We start from the raw sequence: 16,258 nt of genomic DNA on the forward strand, positions 1-16,258 counted from the left end.
CTGATGAGAGAAAATCAATTAGAAAATACAGAAGACTACCAAAGCTGAATGTAGGAGATGCCTGTTTGGTATCATAGTGGGACTTAACTTAGAAATAATCCACCTTCTACATGCTTCTCCATCAAAGGAGATCCCAATAGAACAGAAGCACTCTTCCTAAACAATATATTGCCCTGTTTGCTCTCAGTCACCTCTAGGCATTGCCATAGAATTTATACCATTGTTTAATATACCTGAAGATAGCTTCTCCCCACCAGTAATGGAAAAATATTTAAAAATTCAGAAATATCAGCAAATCACAGTAGAGGCATCCAGATTATAGCAATAGTAGCTAAACTGACATAAGAATATGATATACAAGAAAGACTGCTGGAGGTTGTTATATATAGCACCTAGTATCTGATAAGAAAGAGCAGTGTGCTGCACTCTGGGTCAGAAAAAACCTGTAGGGCAAATTGACTGTGCATGACCACAATATATTGGGTGAAATTGGATAATAATCACAATCTTCACACTAGAAGGTAGAGTTGAGTCACACCTATTAGCTTTGGAAAAGGGTCATGGAGTTTGGAGGAGAGTGATTGAGACAATGAAACTGGCATGAGCTATGCAGTAGCAATAATGGCAGCCTCTTCAGCACATCTTGGGATTTAATGACCCAATGGTAGAAATAGCAATTGAGCCAGTAGTGATGAGAGAGAGAGAGAGAGAGAGAGAGAGAGAGAGAGAGAGAGAGAGAGAGAGAGAGAGAGAGAGAGAGAGAGAGAAGAGAGAGAGGAGATGAGCTAAATAGATAGATGAGAAATCACTTGAGTGATCAGGTCCCTGCAGGTATCCTGGAATATGGAACTTGGACTGAATCTACTGGTTGTAATTATTACCTCTTCAGGACTGAAATAAGTTCCAAAAGATCTATTCTTTCCCCACTCCCCTTCTCATGCTTATGTGATAACAGATACTATTATGCACTTTTTTCTTGTTATGTACTTTTTCTCATTTTCAACTCTTCCTCAACCTCATATCTTACCATTTTTCAAATCTTGCTAATTCTATCTCCTGAACATATCTCACAATTGTCCTTATCTCTGGCCTTAATCATCTCTTATCTGGACAATTGCAGTAACTTCCTAATTTCCTTTCATCTATATAATCCATCTTCCATACGGCAGCCAAATTGATATTCTTTTCTTTCTTTCTTTTTTTTAGAAAGATTTTATTTATTTTGTTTTACAATTTCCCCCATTCTTGCTTCCCTCCCCCCACCCCCCCACAGAAGACAGTCTGTTAGTCTTTACATTGCTTCCATGTTATACATTGATCTCAGTTGAATGTGATGAGAGAGAAATCATAACCTTAAGAAAGAAAAATAAAGTAAAAGAGACAGCAAAATTACATAATAAGATAACAGTTTTTTTTTTTTACCTAAATTAAAAGTAATAGTCTTTGGTCTTTGTTCAAACTCCACAAATCTTTCTCTGGCTACAGACTGCAGATAGCCCAAAATTGTCCCTGATTGTTACACTGATGGAATGAGCAAGTCCATCAAGGTTGATCATCACGCCCATGTTGCTGTTAGGGTGTACGGTGTTTTTCTGGTTCTGCTCATCTCATTCAGCATCAGTTCATGCAAATCCTTCCATGTTTTCTTTAATCCCCATCCCTCCTGGTTTCTAATAGAATAATAGTGTTCTATTACATACATATACCACAGTTTGTTAAGCCATTCCCCAATTGAAGGACATTCATTTAATTTCCAATTCTTTGCCACCACAAAGAGGGCTGCTATGAATATAATTCCAAATTGCTCTCCAGAAAGGTTGGATGAGTTCACAGCTCCACCAACAATGTATTAGTGTCCCAGATTTCCCACATCCCTTCCAACATTAATAATTGTCCTTTCTGGTCATATTGGCCAGTCTGAGACGTGTGAGGTGGTATCTCAGAGATGCTTTAATTTGCATTTCTCTAATAAGTAATGATTTAGAGCAATTTTTCATATGACTATGGATAGCTTTGATTTCTTCAGTTTTAAATTGTCTTTGCATAACCTTTAACCATTTGTCAAATGGCTTGTTTTTTTGAAAATTTGACTTAGTTCTCTGTATATTTTAGAAATGAGTCCTTTGTTAGAAATATTAGTTGTAAAAATTGTTTCCCAATTTGCTACATTTCTTTTGATCTTGATTATAGTAGTTTTGTCTGTGCAAAATCTTTTTTAATTTAATGTAATCAAAATTATCTAGTTTGGTTTTAATGATGTTCTACATCTCTTCCTTGGTCATAAAGTATTTCCCTTTCTATAGATCTGACAGTTAAACTACTCCTTGATTTTCTAGTTTACTTGTAATATTGTGTTTTATGTCTAAATCCAGTTTCCATTTTGATCTTATCTTGGTATAGGGTGTGAGGTGCTGGTCTAGTCTAAGTTTCTTCCATACTAACTTCCAATTTTCCCAACAGTTTTTATCAAAGAAAGAGTTTTTATCCCAATAGCTGGACTTTTTGGGTTTATCAAACAGCATTTCCTGCTATTGCACCTAGTCTATTCCACTGATCCACCACTCTATTTCTTAGCTAATACCAGACAGTTTTAATGATTGATGCTTTATAATATAATTTTAGATCTGGTAAGGCTAAGACATCTTCTTTTGTACTTTTTTTTAATTGAATCCCTGGAAATTCTTGACTTTTTATTTCTCCATATAAATTTACTTTCAACTCTTTCTAACTCATTAAAGTAATCTTTTGGAATTTTGATTAGTAGGGCACTAAACAAGTTTTGGTTTTGATAGAATTGTCATTTTTATTATATTAGTTTGACCTATCCATGAGCAGTTGATGTTTGCCCAGTTATTTAAATTTGATTTTATTTGTGTAAAAAGTGTTTTGTAATTGTTTTCAAAAAGATTTTGAGTCTGATTCGGCAGGTAAACTCTCAGGCATTTTATATTGTCTGAGGTTACTTTGAATGGGATTTCTCTTTCTAGCTCTTTCTGCTGTATCTTGCTGGTCATTTATAGAAATGTTGAGGATTTATGAAGGTTTATTTAATATCCTGCTAAAGTTGCTAATTATTTCTAGATAATTATTTCTTTTTTCTTCTCTTATTGCTGAAGCTAACATTTCTAATACAATATTGAATAGTCATGGTGATAATGGGCATTCTTGTTTCACCTCTGATCTTATTGGGAATGACTCTAGCCTATCCCCATTGCATATAATGTTTGTTGATGGTTTCAGATAGAAACTGCTTATTACTCTAATGAACAATTCATTTATTCCTACACTTGCTAGTGTTTTCAGTAGGAATGGGTGTTGTATTTTGTCAAAAGCTTTTACAGCATCTATTGATATAATCATATGATTTCCGATAGGTTTGCTATTGTTATAATTAATTTTACTGACAGTTTTCTTAATATTGAACCAACCCTGAATTCCTGGGATCAATCCTACTTGGTCAGAATGTATTATCCTAGTGATAACTTGTTGTAATCATTTTGATAAGATTTTATTTAAGATTTTTGCATCTATATTCATCAGGGAGATAGGTCTATAATTTTCTTTCTCTGTTTTAACTCTTCCTGGTTTAGGTATCAGCACCATATTGGTGTCATAGAAAGAATTAGTCAGAGTTCCATCTTCACCTATTTTTTCCAAAGAGTTTATATAGGGGCAGCTAGGTAGTACAGTGGATAAAGCACTGGCCCTGAAGTCAGGAGTACCTGGGTTCAAATCCAGTCTCAAACACTTAATAATTACCTAGCTGTGTGGCCTTGGGCAAGCCACTTAACCCCATTTACCTTGCAAAAACCTAAAAAAAAAAGAGTTTATATAGAATTGGAACCAATTGTTCCTTTAATGTTTGCTAGAATTCACTTGTGAATCCATCTGGCCCTGGAGACTTTTTCTTAGGGAGTTCAACAATGGCTTGAATTTTTTTTTCTGAGATAGGGTTATTTAGGTTTTTAATTTTCACTAAGCAGTAGCAATGATGGCAATGATGCCCCTCCTGGGCAACTTATATTTTTGTAAATATTCATCTATTTCACTTAGATTGTCACATTTGTTGGCATGGAGTTGGGCAAAATAATTCTGAATTATTACTTTAACTTCCTCCTCACTGGTAGTGAGTTCATCTTTTTCATTTATAATACTAGAAATTTGGTTTTCTTCTTTCTTTTCTTTAAACAAATTGATCAGAGGTTCATCAATTTTATTGTTTTTTTCATAAAACCAACTCTTGGTTTTATTTATTAATTCAATAGTTTTTTTGTTTTGATTTTATTAATTTCTCCTTTAATTTTTAGAATTTCTAATTTGGTATTTAATTGGGAGTTTTAAATTGTTTTTTCTCTAATTTTTTTAGTTGCATATTTAGTTCACTGATTTCCTCTTTCTCTAATTTATTCATGTAAGCATTTTTTTTCCTGGAAAACTTTTTTATTGTGGGTGAAGAAGTAGGGCAGCTGGACAGTTTAGATGATTCCAATCTTGTTGGGAACATTTAAAGTATCATAGTCTGGAGCAATCCAGACATAGGTCTTCTTCTCTCCATCAGGCTGGATCAGTGTGTTGACCTTGGCCATATCAATGTCATACAGCTTCTTTATGGCCTGCTTGATTTGGTGTTTGTTGGCCTTGATGTCCACAGTGAAGACCAGGGTGTTGTTATCCTCAATCTTTTTCATAGCAGACTTAGTGGTCAGGGGGAACTTAATGATGGCAATAGTGATCAAGCTTGTTTCTCCGAGGGGCATTTTTTAGAGGGTATTTTGGCTGCCTTCAAAGCCTTAGCGTCTTGGGTCTCCAGAAGGTGGGCGAGGTTCGGATCTTCTTCTTTTTGTGGCTGTGGATGCCCTTCAACACCACCTTCTTGGCCTTCAAAGCTTTGGCCTTGGCTTCTGTCTTTGGGGGGGCGACAGCTTCCTTCTTGGCCTTCGGTGCCATCTTGGAGGAAAGGCTCATGTAAGCATTTAAAAATATAATATATCCCCTGACAGCCACTTTGAGTGAATCCCATAGGTTTTGGTATGTTGTTTCATTATTGTCATTATCTAGGATTGGTATGTTGTTTTATTATTGTCATTATCTAGGATAAAATAATTAATTCTTTCAATAATTTGTTGTTTGAGCCACTCATTCTTTAAAATGATGTTATTCAGTTTACAATTAGTTCTGGGTCTATATCTCCCTGGCCCAATATTGCATATGATTTTTATTGCATTATGATCTGAGAAAGATGTATTCACTATTTCTGCCTTTATGCAATTGATCATTAGGTTTTTATGCCCTAGTACATGGTCAATTTTTGTGTAAGTGCCATGTGCTGCAGAAAAAAAAGTATATTCCTTTCTATCCCCATTCAATTTCCTCCATAAGTCTATCATATCTAGGTTTTCTAACAATCTATTTACCTCCTTAACGTCCTTCTTGTTTATTTTATGATTAGATTTATCTAAATCTGAGAGGGGGAGGTTGAGGTCTCCACTAGTAGAGTTTTGCTGTCTATGTCTTCCTGTAGATCTTTCAACTTCTCCTCTAAGAATTTGGATGCTATACCATTTGGTGTATACATATTTTGTATTGAAATTACTTTATTAAAAAGTACGGAAAAGAGGAGACAGAGCAGCTTGGAAGGAGAAAAGCTACCGCAAACAGAAGTACAAAAGCTAAATGACCAGTATCCTAGGCTCAGAGGATTATGGAGATGAAAGAAAATCTTGTTGAACCTGGCATTTTACAAATGAAGGAAGTGACACCTAGAGAAGTAGAAGTAGCAAGTCTGGAGGTCAAGAACTCTTCTGTGGAAGTAGAAGAAGAGATTCCAGCCAATAACACAGACAAAACAAAGGAAGTCAAGATGGTGCATGAGTCCAGTTTGGCAATAGATTTTCAGCAGAGAGAAAATGGGACAACTGTGATGGCAGCATGGGCCAAGTTGCTGGCAGATGCTCAGGCTAAGATGAAAGCAGCACCCCAACTCCAAGGATTTACCCTGGAAGAATCAAGAAATATTAAGGAAGCTGTTGTACATTTTCCAAAGAAGACTAAGTCTGATATACATTCTTCAACACCTCAGAAATCTCAGAATGATTAAGTTCCTTCTATGCCCACCCCTCTGCCTCCACTGCATATCTTATCCTGAAATATTGTGCAGGTCTGGTGCCAGAGACTCAATATCAGTAAAAATGGCAGGAAGCACATTCTATACAAGAGACTTTTGGAGCATGTGTCACCTTCTGAACAAGACACTGCTAGCATAGAAGAAAAGACCCAGTGGTTAAAAATCAAAACAGAAATTTTAAGTGAAGAAGATTCTCTAGATGAAAGTCAAACAGTGGCCAAAGCAGCATACACAGTGACAAAAAAGAAAAAGAAAAGAGAAACAACAAAGAGTTGTTTCTTCTGAGTCTACTAGGTCTGAGCAATCAGATTTACCACGATGGTGTGTAGTACATGGTGAAGTTTTTCCTAACAATGTCTCTGGTTCAGCGCCTTTGAAGTTCCATGATGGGCAGACCTGGGTGCCTGAAAATGATATATTGATCCCTCTCTTATTATTGCCTACCTGCTGTTTCCCACCCCCAGAAGTAGAAGACAATTGGTTGTGCCCCAAATGTGTCAACAGGAATAAAATCCTGATGGACAATATTCTCTAACCATAAAGGATCAAGGCTACAAGACTGTTTTTCACTTCCTCAAGATACTGGCTTATAAATGTGACTTTTCTTTCTTCAACTTAGATTTTCTTTCCCAGTTAGTCCTAGTTTTCATTAGGAAAAAGTTCCATACATGCAGACATTTGGGAAGGATAGAAGAGACTTTACAAGTCAACAAGGTACAAAGGACCTGACAATGCAACCAAGTTCACATATTACATTGTTTTAGTCAGCAGCTGAAGAAAGAGAAAGGTGAAAATCTTACAACCAAATAAAATTTAAGTCTATCCATTACTTGTACATCTTCTCCTGTCTCCTTCTGCTAAACCTCTAAGACTGACATGGCTATGAATTCCTTTAAAAAAAAATATCAAAGATAATCAAATTCTTTGTATTTGTTGAGAAAATAACTATGGTCACATATGCTAAGATACAATCTCAATAAAAATTGCTGCTGAATATAAAAAAATTACTTTATTGTCTATGGTACCTTTTAGGAGGATATAATTTCGTTCCTTATCTCTTTTAATGCTATCTATTTTTGTAGCTGCTTTGTGGGAGATAAGAATTGCTACTCCTGCTTTTTTCACTTCAGCTGAAGCAAAATATATTTTGCTCCAACCTTTTACCTTTACCTTATATGTATCTCTCTGCTTCAACTGAGTTTCTTGTAAGCAGCATATTGTAGCATATTGGTTTTTAATTCACTCTGCTATTTGCTTATGTTTTAAGGGAGAATTCATCCCTTTCACATTCAAAGTTATAATTACCAACTCTTTATTGCCCTCCATTCTATCTTACTTCTGTTTGTATTTTTCCCCTTTTCCTCCTTTATCCATAGTCCCCAGTGTTTTGTTTCTGATTTCCACCACCTTCAGTGTGTTTGCCCTCTATGTCAACCTGCCTCCCCTTCCCCTTTTCTCCTTCTTCCCTTTCTTCTGTTAGTTCCCCCTTTTCTTCCCCTCCCCATCCCCCCTCTCCTTTTCCCCTTTTAACACTTGAAAGGTAAGATAAGTTTCTTAACTGAATATGTATAAGTTAAATTTAAGCCAAGTCTGATGAGATGAAAATTCGGGTGGTTCTCACCTCCTCCCTTCTTCCCCTCTATTACAATAGGTCTTTTGTACCTCTTGATGTAATGATATTTACTCCATTAAATCTCTCCCATCTTCCCTTCTCCTTACTGTCACCCTTTTTAAGGAGGTATTGTTTTAAAATCATTCTATCTGAATCACAGAAAAGTTATGGTTGTCCATCACTTCTGGCTAGGTATATTCTCTCTAATAGAATTACAGGTCTTGAGAGTTATTAGATTCTTTCTCTCAGGTAAGTATTTAGCCATTTTCACCTTATTGGATAGTGGGGTTTTTTCTTTACTCTTTTTTTTTAACCTTTTCATATGTCTCTTGAACCTCCTGTTTGATGTCCAAATTTTCTATTTAGCTCTGGTCTTTTCTTTTTTTTTCTTTTTTTTCCCCAAGGCAAATGGGGACAAGTGGCTTGCTCAAGGCCACACGGCTAGGTAATTATTAAGTGTCTGAGGCCAAATTTGAACTCAGGTACTCCTGACCCCAGGGCTGGTGCTCTATCCATTGTGCCACCTAGCCACCCCAGCTCTGGTCTTTTCACCAGGAAATGTTGGAAGTCTTTCATTTTGTTAAATGTCTATTTTTCCCCTGGAAGAGAAGGCTCAGTTTTGTTGGGTAGTAGATTCTTGGCTTTCATTTCAAGCTCCCTTGCTCTTTGAAATATCTCATTCCATGCCCTTTGATCCTTTAATGTTGATGCACCCAGGTCCTGTGTAATTCTTACTGGCTCCTTGGTATCTAAGTTTTTTCTTTCTGTCTGTTTGCAGGATTTTCTCTTTTATCTAATAGTTCTGGAATTTGGCCACAACAGTCCTTGGTGTTTTCATTTTAGGATCTCTTTCCAGAGGGGATCAATGCATTCTTTCAATAACAATTTTGCCTCTGGTTCCATGATATCAGGGCAGTTTTCCAACACTAAATCCTGTAATATTAAGTCCAGGATTTTTTTTTCCTCTTCAATGTTTTCAGGAAGACCTATAATTCTCAGGTTGTCCCTTCTCAATCAGTTCTCAAGGTCGTGGTTTTGCTGATGAGGTATTTTACATTTTCTTCTATTTTTTTCTATTTTTTGGTTTTAACAGGCTCTTGCTGTCTCATGAAGTTATTAGTTTCCACAGACGCCATTCTTTTTTTTTTAGAAAAGAATTTTCTTCATTTATCTTTTGCAACTCCTTTTCCAATTGGTCAATTCGATTTTTGAAAGAGCTTCCCATTTGACCAATTGAGGTTTTGAGAGAATTATTTTCTTTTTGTATTTGTCCAATTGTATTTTCCAATGATGTGTTTTCTTGTTGCAAGGTGTTGCTTGTCTCTCCCAAATCTTCCAACTGATTTTTAAACTCCTTCCTGATTTCTTCAAGGAAGTCTTTCTGTGCTGGAGAACAGATCATATTCTCCTCAGAGGTTCTAGGTCTCTCTGAGTTAGGGTCTTTTTCTTCTAGGAATTTTTCTATGTACTCCCCTTTCTTCTGGCTTTTCTTCATTTTACTAAGATCTTATGTTGGCAAGGGGCTGGTTCACAGAGGTTTGGTGTTGAGATCCCGAGAGGCTTTACTCACTGGGTTTAGTAATTCCAAGTGGGCTGGCCAGAAGGCTGTGTTGGTTGCTTTCCCTGGAGCTCCTGTGACCTCAATTTGAGGCCCTCTCCATTAACTTGGAGTGGGTGGATGAAGCTGTTGAGTATTTTTATCTTTGATCAATGGTGGATTTTGCCCTAGGGCAAGGTAATTGCTCTCCCTATTCATAGCTGAGGGAGGTTTTCTGCTCACTCCCCTGGGGCAGAGGTGGGCTGTAATTGTGTTGTTCTGAGAAGAGGTTTCAGCTGAAATGAAGCACTGAAACTCTCTGTCCAGCTATATACTGGAGCTCTCCCCCCAGCTCTGCCAGCAAGCTCAAGACCTTCAGTGCCACAACCAATGCCTCTGCTCCCTAGTTGGCCAATCAGGCTTGCCCTGCTTTTAGGCTTTAAGGTTCTAGTCTGCTCCACTGATCAGGCTAGTAGAGCTCTCAGACTCTTACTCACTCCATCTCCAGTCAGACTGGTCACACTTTCAGGGTCTCAGGATCTCACCCGCCCTGCTGATCAGTCCAGTTGAGTTCTCAGGCTCTGACCCTGTCCTGTGCTCCCTACAGAGTCAGCCCTCTGGGCCCAACTCACCCACAATATCAGAGGACAAACCTTGAGGTAGATTTTCTCCTAGTTTCTCTTTCTGGGTTTTGTGGATCAAATTTCTGTTAAGAGATTTCTTTCATATTATTTATGAGGGAAGATCAGGAGATTAGCACTGTGCCTATCTTCTCTGCCTCCATCTTGGCCAAAAGTGTCTCAATGTGTTTTTTTTTTTTGCAAGGCAAATGGGGTTAAGTGGCTTGCCCAAAGCCACACAGCTAGGTCATTATTATTAAGTATCTGAGGCCAGATTTGAACTCAGGTACTCCTGACCCCAGGGCCAGTGCTCTATCCATTGTGTCACCTAACCACCCTGATGTATTCTTTCAATAACTATTTTCCCCTCTGGTTCCATGATATCAGGGCAATTTTCCATCACTGAATCCTGTAATATTAAATCCAGGCTTTTTTTCTCTTCAATGTTTTCAGGAAGGCCTACAATTCTCAGGTTGTTCCTTCTTGATTTGTTCTTGAGGTCAGTGGTTTTGCTGATGTGGTATGTTATATTTTCTTCTCTTTGTTTGATCTTTCGGTTTTGTTTAACAGAATCTTGTTGTCTCATGAAGTCATTAGTTTCCATCAATTCCATTCTTTTTTTAAGAGAAGAATTTCCTTCATTTACCTTTTGCAACTCCTTTTCCAGTTGGTCAATTCTATTTTTGAAGGAGTTTTCCATTTGCCCAAGTGTAGTGTTGAGAGAATCATTTCCTTTTTGCATTTTCCCAAATGAGGATTTGAGAGAATTATTTTCTTTTTAGCATTTGCCCAATTGAAGATCTGAGAGAGTTATTCTCATTTTGTATTTGTTCAATTGTATTTTCCAAGGATCTGTTTTTCTTGTTGCAAGGTGCTAATCTTCTCTTGAGTTTCTTTTCCCAATTTTTCCAATGGATTTTTAAACTCCTTCCTGATTTCTTCAAGGAAGTCTTTTTTGGACTGGAAATCAATTCATATTCTCCTCAGAAGTGCTAGATCTCTCTCTTGGTTAGAATCTATTTCTTCCAAGTATTTTTCCATGGGGGGGGGGGGCCCTTTTCGCTAGCCTTACTTCATCTTTCTAGGATCTTGTGTTGCGGGGGGAGATGCTGGCTTTCAGAGGTTTGCTTTTGAAGATCCTAGAGGCTTTGTTCACTTGGCTTAGTAATTCCAAGGGCCAGCCAGTAGGTAGTGCTGGTTGCTTTCTCTGGAGTGTTTAAAGCCCTCAGCAGCAGGGTCTGAGTTGACCTTGAACAATGTGCTGAGCCCTGGGAGTTAATCTCTCTTTCTTTCACATTACTCACATTCAACCCCTCATGTATTCAATGACTTGCTTTTTCTTCAACATGCAGTAAATGCCATGTCTCACCTCTCTAACTTTGTATAAGTTGCCTTCAATGTTAAAGTGCTCTTACTTATCACCTCTACCTCTTGAAACCCTTCCTTTCTTCAAACTTAACCTCATATCTACTTTCTTCAATGGGTCCTACATTACTCCCTTAGGTTTTGGTGTCAGGATGAATATATTTTGTATATAGCCTGTATTTATTTATCTGTAAATATATACTCTTTGAGATCAAAGTAATGTATCTGGCATATCACAGTATGTATCTGGCATATAAAGAGTGATTAATAAATGTTTCCTGATTGATTTATGGTTTGAACAATACTCACCTCTGAACTAATATAAATGATATTCGTGAAAGCCCACTCATCTTTATTATTGATAATCCCAATAAAAAGCAACTAAATCTATCCATATTTGTCATATTCAACATACTAATATTTACCTATAAACTAGTATAAATTCAGCCATCCATACTATGTGGTTGTCTGCTGGTTGTGCTGAGCATTCCATGTCACTCTTTTTTTTTTAGGTTTTTTTGTTTTTGCAAGGCAAATGGGGTTAAGTGGCTTGCCCAAGGCCACACAGCTAGGTAATTATTAAGTGTCTGAGACCGGATTTGAACCCAGGTACGCCTGACTCCAGGGCTGGTGCTTTATCCACTGTGCCACCTAGCCGCCCCTCCATGTCACTCTTCCTGAAGTTCTCCTCAGCTCCTGGCAAATGGTATAAAGCAGCCAAGAGGCCAAATGAGATGTTTGTAGTTTACCTCAGTTTCTCTAACAGATTTTCTGTTGTACTCCCCCATCTCTTGCTACCTCACTCAGTTCATTCCATACCCTAATCTTCCCTCCCAGATGATGTTTTCTCTCAAGGGTGGAGGAATGTTTCCAGAGTAGCTTTGTTTATTTCAAGGGCTCTGGGATTTCCCTTAATCCCTGCATTTGACTCTTAACATAATGTCCATGAGAACTCCACTTTGTGTTTTTACTGTGTGATAAAACTCTGCAAAGTATTTACTTCAAGGGCATAAACTCAGGCAGGTATCAGGTCTACTATTTTTCTCCACTAATTGTGTTTCCTTTTAGTTCCATCTTCTGCTATAGCCTCCAGAAATCTTTCTTCTTGGATCTTGTATTTCCTTTGGGTGAAGACACATAAAATCTCATTCAATTTCCCCCACCATATAAGAGAGTATAATCCAAGATCTCATTACATATAATAGGAGAACATTCAGAAAAAGACTCACATTCCCCTCTGAGATTAAAAAATCTACCAGGACAGGGATCATGTTTCATTTTTTGTTTTAGTTTTTCTTATGATGATCCCATAATACTGTCCTCTGCAACTATTATAGTAAATCGTTGTTGAATGAATGAATTGAATGTTTCTATCTAAAATCAAAGTTTCTCACATCACTTCATCACCTTCTCTGTCCCTCTCCTCTTACTTTTTCTCCCCACCCTTGGTTTTTAATTCCTATCCCACATTATTTTTTCCCACAAAACACTGAGGGCCATGACTTATTATAACTAAAGAATTTATAACCTAGTGGACATTCTACTGGTGATAACCCTTTCCTTGTGAGACTGGTCCTTAGACATCAGGTCCAGTCTATCATTATAGACATACTTGATACCTATTTAGCCTGATAGAGTTTTCTCTTAGTTTATATAGATTTCAAGAACCTAGAGTCCCTTCCATACCATAATGAGGCATCATAATATGATGTTTGTGGAACTTCTCTCATCATTATTCTTGATAACGCTAATAAAAAGCAACTACGTCTATCCACATTTGCTACATTCATCATCCATTAATCATCTCTGAGTTTAATATTGATCATCTGAGTTCAGTTTAGGTGGTGTTTTTATTTACATTTCTGAAGTCATTATGAACAGATTGTCTCACAACAGTGGGAAAGCATGGGGAAAAAAAACGAAGTGAGTAGGAAACTTGGCTTGGAACCCAACTCAGCCAGATTCTCTTAGGCTCAATTATTTATAGATGAAACTAGAAGACAACAATATAAAATGGAATAGATTTAATGGAATTTCAATAGTGAGTTCTCATTAAGGATAGTACTAGCCTACCTTTAGTCTCCAAGCTATCAGCACCTAATATAATATGGGAGGCAGTGAAAAATGACATGAAAGAGAGGCAGAGACAAGATGATAGAGAAAAGGCAGAGACTCATCTGAGTTTCCCTCACAACCCCTCCAAATAACTTTAAATAAGATCCCAAAGCAAATTCTGGAGTAGTAGAACACATAAAAGGATGAAGCAATTTTCCAGCCCAAGACAACTAGAAGGTTGGCAGGCAAGTTCTATTTCACTCAAGTAAAAGTGAAGTGCAGACGAGGTTGTATCGAAGAAATCCAGTAATAGAACTTGGGATCTACTGGATCAGTGGAAGCAGTGGCAATTTCTGAACCTCTTAAGTCCACAGACAGCAAGAAGGTCAGAAGGAAATTACAGGGGTTCCTTTTCTGGCACTGGGGCGGGGCAGGACTCTTTCATTGCTCATGCTTGAATCTGCATCACAGATTTAGGTCTCAGTTCCAGGGGGAAGAGGAGCACTAGCACACCAGAACTTTTGGTTATAGAGGTGTTGGGACCCTGGTCACAGTTCCAGGGCAGAAAAGAGTGCATGTGGTCAATCACAGACTAGAGCCTGGGTAAAGAAAATAGCAAAAACATCTTTCCTTAATTCACACCACCTTGGAAGAACCCAAAACTTACAAGTTCCCATACGTATTTCTGAAAACAGCTGAAGGTTGGGACAGTGCCCTTTCTTCTCCAAAAGCAGAGTCCCACTTTAGAACAGAATTAAAATTCTATAAATAGGCTGGAAAAATAAGGAAACAACAGAATAAGATCCTAACTATTGGAAATTTATTAGGTTGATAGGGAAGATCAAAACACAAAGTTAAAAGACAATATAGTCAAAACTGCTACATCTTAAAAGAAAAATATGATGACTCAGGCCATGGAAGAGTTCAAGAAGGATTTTAAAAATTAAATAAAAGAGGAAGATGGAAAATTGGAAAAAGAAATGAGATTAATGCATAGTACTATACCAAAATAAGATCAAAATGAATATAGGATTAGATGTAAAGGATGTTACCATAGACCAATCAAGAGAACAAGAAATACTCTATCTTTCAGATCTTTGGAGAAGGGAGAAATTTATGACCAAACAAGAAATAGAAGACCTTATAAATTGCAAAATGGATTATTTTGACCATATTGAAAAGTCTTTGCACCAATAAAATCAATGCAGTCAAGATCAGAAGGAAAACAGAAGGTCAGGAAACAATTTTCACAGCTAGCGTTTCTGATAAAGGACTCATTTCTAAAACATATAGAAAATTGAATCAGATTTATTAGATTACAAGTCACTCCTTAATTGATAAATAATCAAAGGATATGAACAGGCAGTTTTCAGATGAAGACATTAAAACTCTTTATATTCATATGAAAAATGCTCCAAATCATTATTGATTAGAGAAATGCAAATTTAAACATCTAGGAGGTACCAGTTCACATCTATCCAATTGACTAACATGACAAAAAAGGGAAAATCGTCAATGTTGAAGAGGATGTGGGAAAATTGGTACATTAATGCACTGCTGGTAAAATTGTGAACTGATTCAGCCATTCTGGAGAGCAATCTGGAACATAGCCAAAAGAGTAATAAATCATCCCCTTTGAGCAGTACTAATACTAGGTCTGTATCCCAAAGTGATCATTAAAAAATGGGAAAAGTCTCACATGATCAAAAAACTTATAGGAGCTCTTTTGTAGTTGCAAAGAATTGGAAATTGAGGGAATACCCATCAATTGTGGAATGACTGAACAAGTTAAGGTATATGGATGATATGGAATTATATTGCTTTATAAGAAATCATGAGTGGGAAGAATCATATGAACTGATACTGAGTGAAGTGAGCAGAACCAGGAGCATCTTGTTCACATTATCAAAAGTGAGATGATCAACTCTGACAGATTTAGCTCCTCTCAGAAATTCAGAGATCATGGACAACTCTGAGAGATGTGCTACAGACAATTCTATCCACACCCAGAGTCTGAATACATAACCGTGTTCATTTTTTTTTTAAACTTTTTTATGTTTTTTCTTCTTATCTCATGATTTTTTTTCTTTCCCCTTAGTTCTAATTCCTCTTTCACATGACTAATATGTAAATATGTTAAACATGAATATACATGTACAACTTTTACCAGACTCTTTACTTCCATGGGGAGGAGGGAGGGAAGGGAAAGTAGTGGAAAAACTGAAACTCATAAATTTGCAAATGGATGAATGTTGAAAAAGTACCATTGCTTTATTGAAAAAATAAAATAAAATTTCAACTAAAAAAAGAAAATCATGATGCAAGAGTCAATAGCTTAGTAAAAGAGACATAAAAAATAATACTAAAGAAAATGACTCTTTAAAAACAGAAAAGGCTAAATGGTAAGAGCCACATAAATCTAATGAGGGCATGAATGCCTCATAAAGCAGAATTGACCAAAAGGAAGAGGAGATATAAAAGTTCACTGAAGAAAACAATTCCTTAAAAACTAGAATTGGACCAGTGGAAGCTAATGACTCCATGAGGCAAAAGGAAACTATAAAACAAAATCAACAGAATGAAAAAATAAAAGAAAATGTGAATTTTCACAATGGAAAAGCAACTAACTTGGAAAATAGATTTAGGAGAGACAATTTAATAATTATTGGACTACTAGAAAGCCATGATCAAAAGAAAAACCAAAAAAATTAAATAAGGACAATCACCCTGATGTTTTGGAACCAGTAAGAAAAATAGACATTCAGAGAATTTACTAATCACCTCTTCCAAAATGAAAACTCTCAGGAATATTGTAGCTAAATTCCAGAGCTTTCAGATCAAGGAAAAAATATTGCAAGTAGCCAAAAGAAACCAATTCAAATATCATGGAATCACAGTCAGGATAACACAAGATACAGCAGTTTCTATGTTAAAGAATGAGAAGG

The 16,258-nt window shown here is 36.7% G+C and overlaps 2 pseudogenes; one reads left to right on the plus strand and one right to left on the minus strand.

Moving 5' to 3' along the window:
* Window positions 1-4,475: 4,475 nt before the first annotated feature.
* LOC141490103 (large ribosomal subunit protein uL23-like) lies at window positions 4,476-4,950 on the minus strand (annotated as a pseudogene).
* A 793-nt stretch (window positions 4,951-5,743) lies between these two features.
* On the plus strand, window positions 5,744-6,659 carry LOC141490104 (developmental pluripotency-associated protein 4-like; annotated as a pseudogene).
* The last annotated feature ends 9,599 nt before the right edge of the window (window positions 6,660-16,258 follow it).

The sequence above is a fragment of the Macrotis lagotis genome, chromosome 5 (assembly GCF_037893015.1).
Source record: "Macrotis lagotis isolate mMagLag1 chromosome 5, bilby.v1.9.chrom.fasta, whole genome shotgun sequence".
NCBI lineage: Eukaryota > Metazoa > Chordata > Mammalia > Peramelemorphia > Peramelidae > Macrotis > Macrotis lagotis.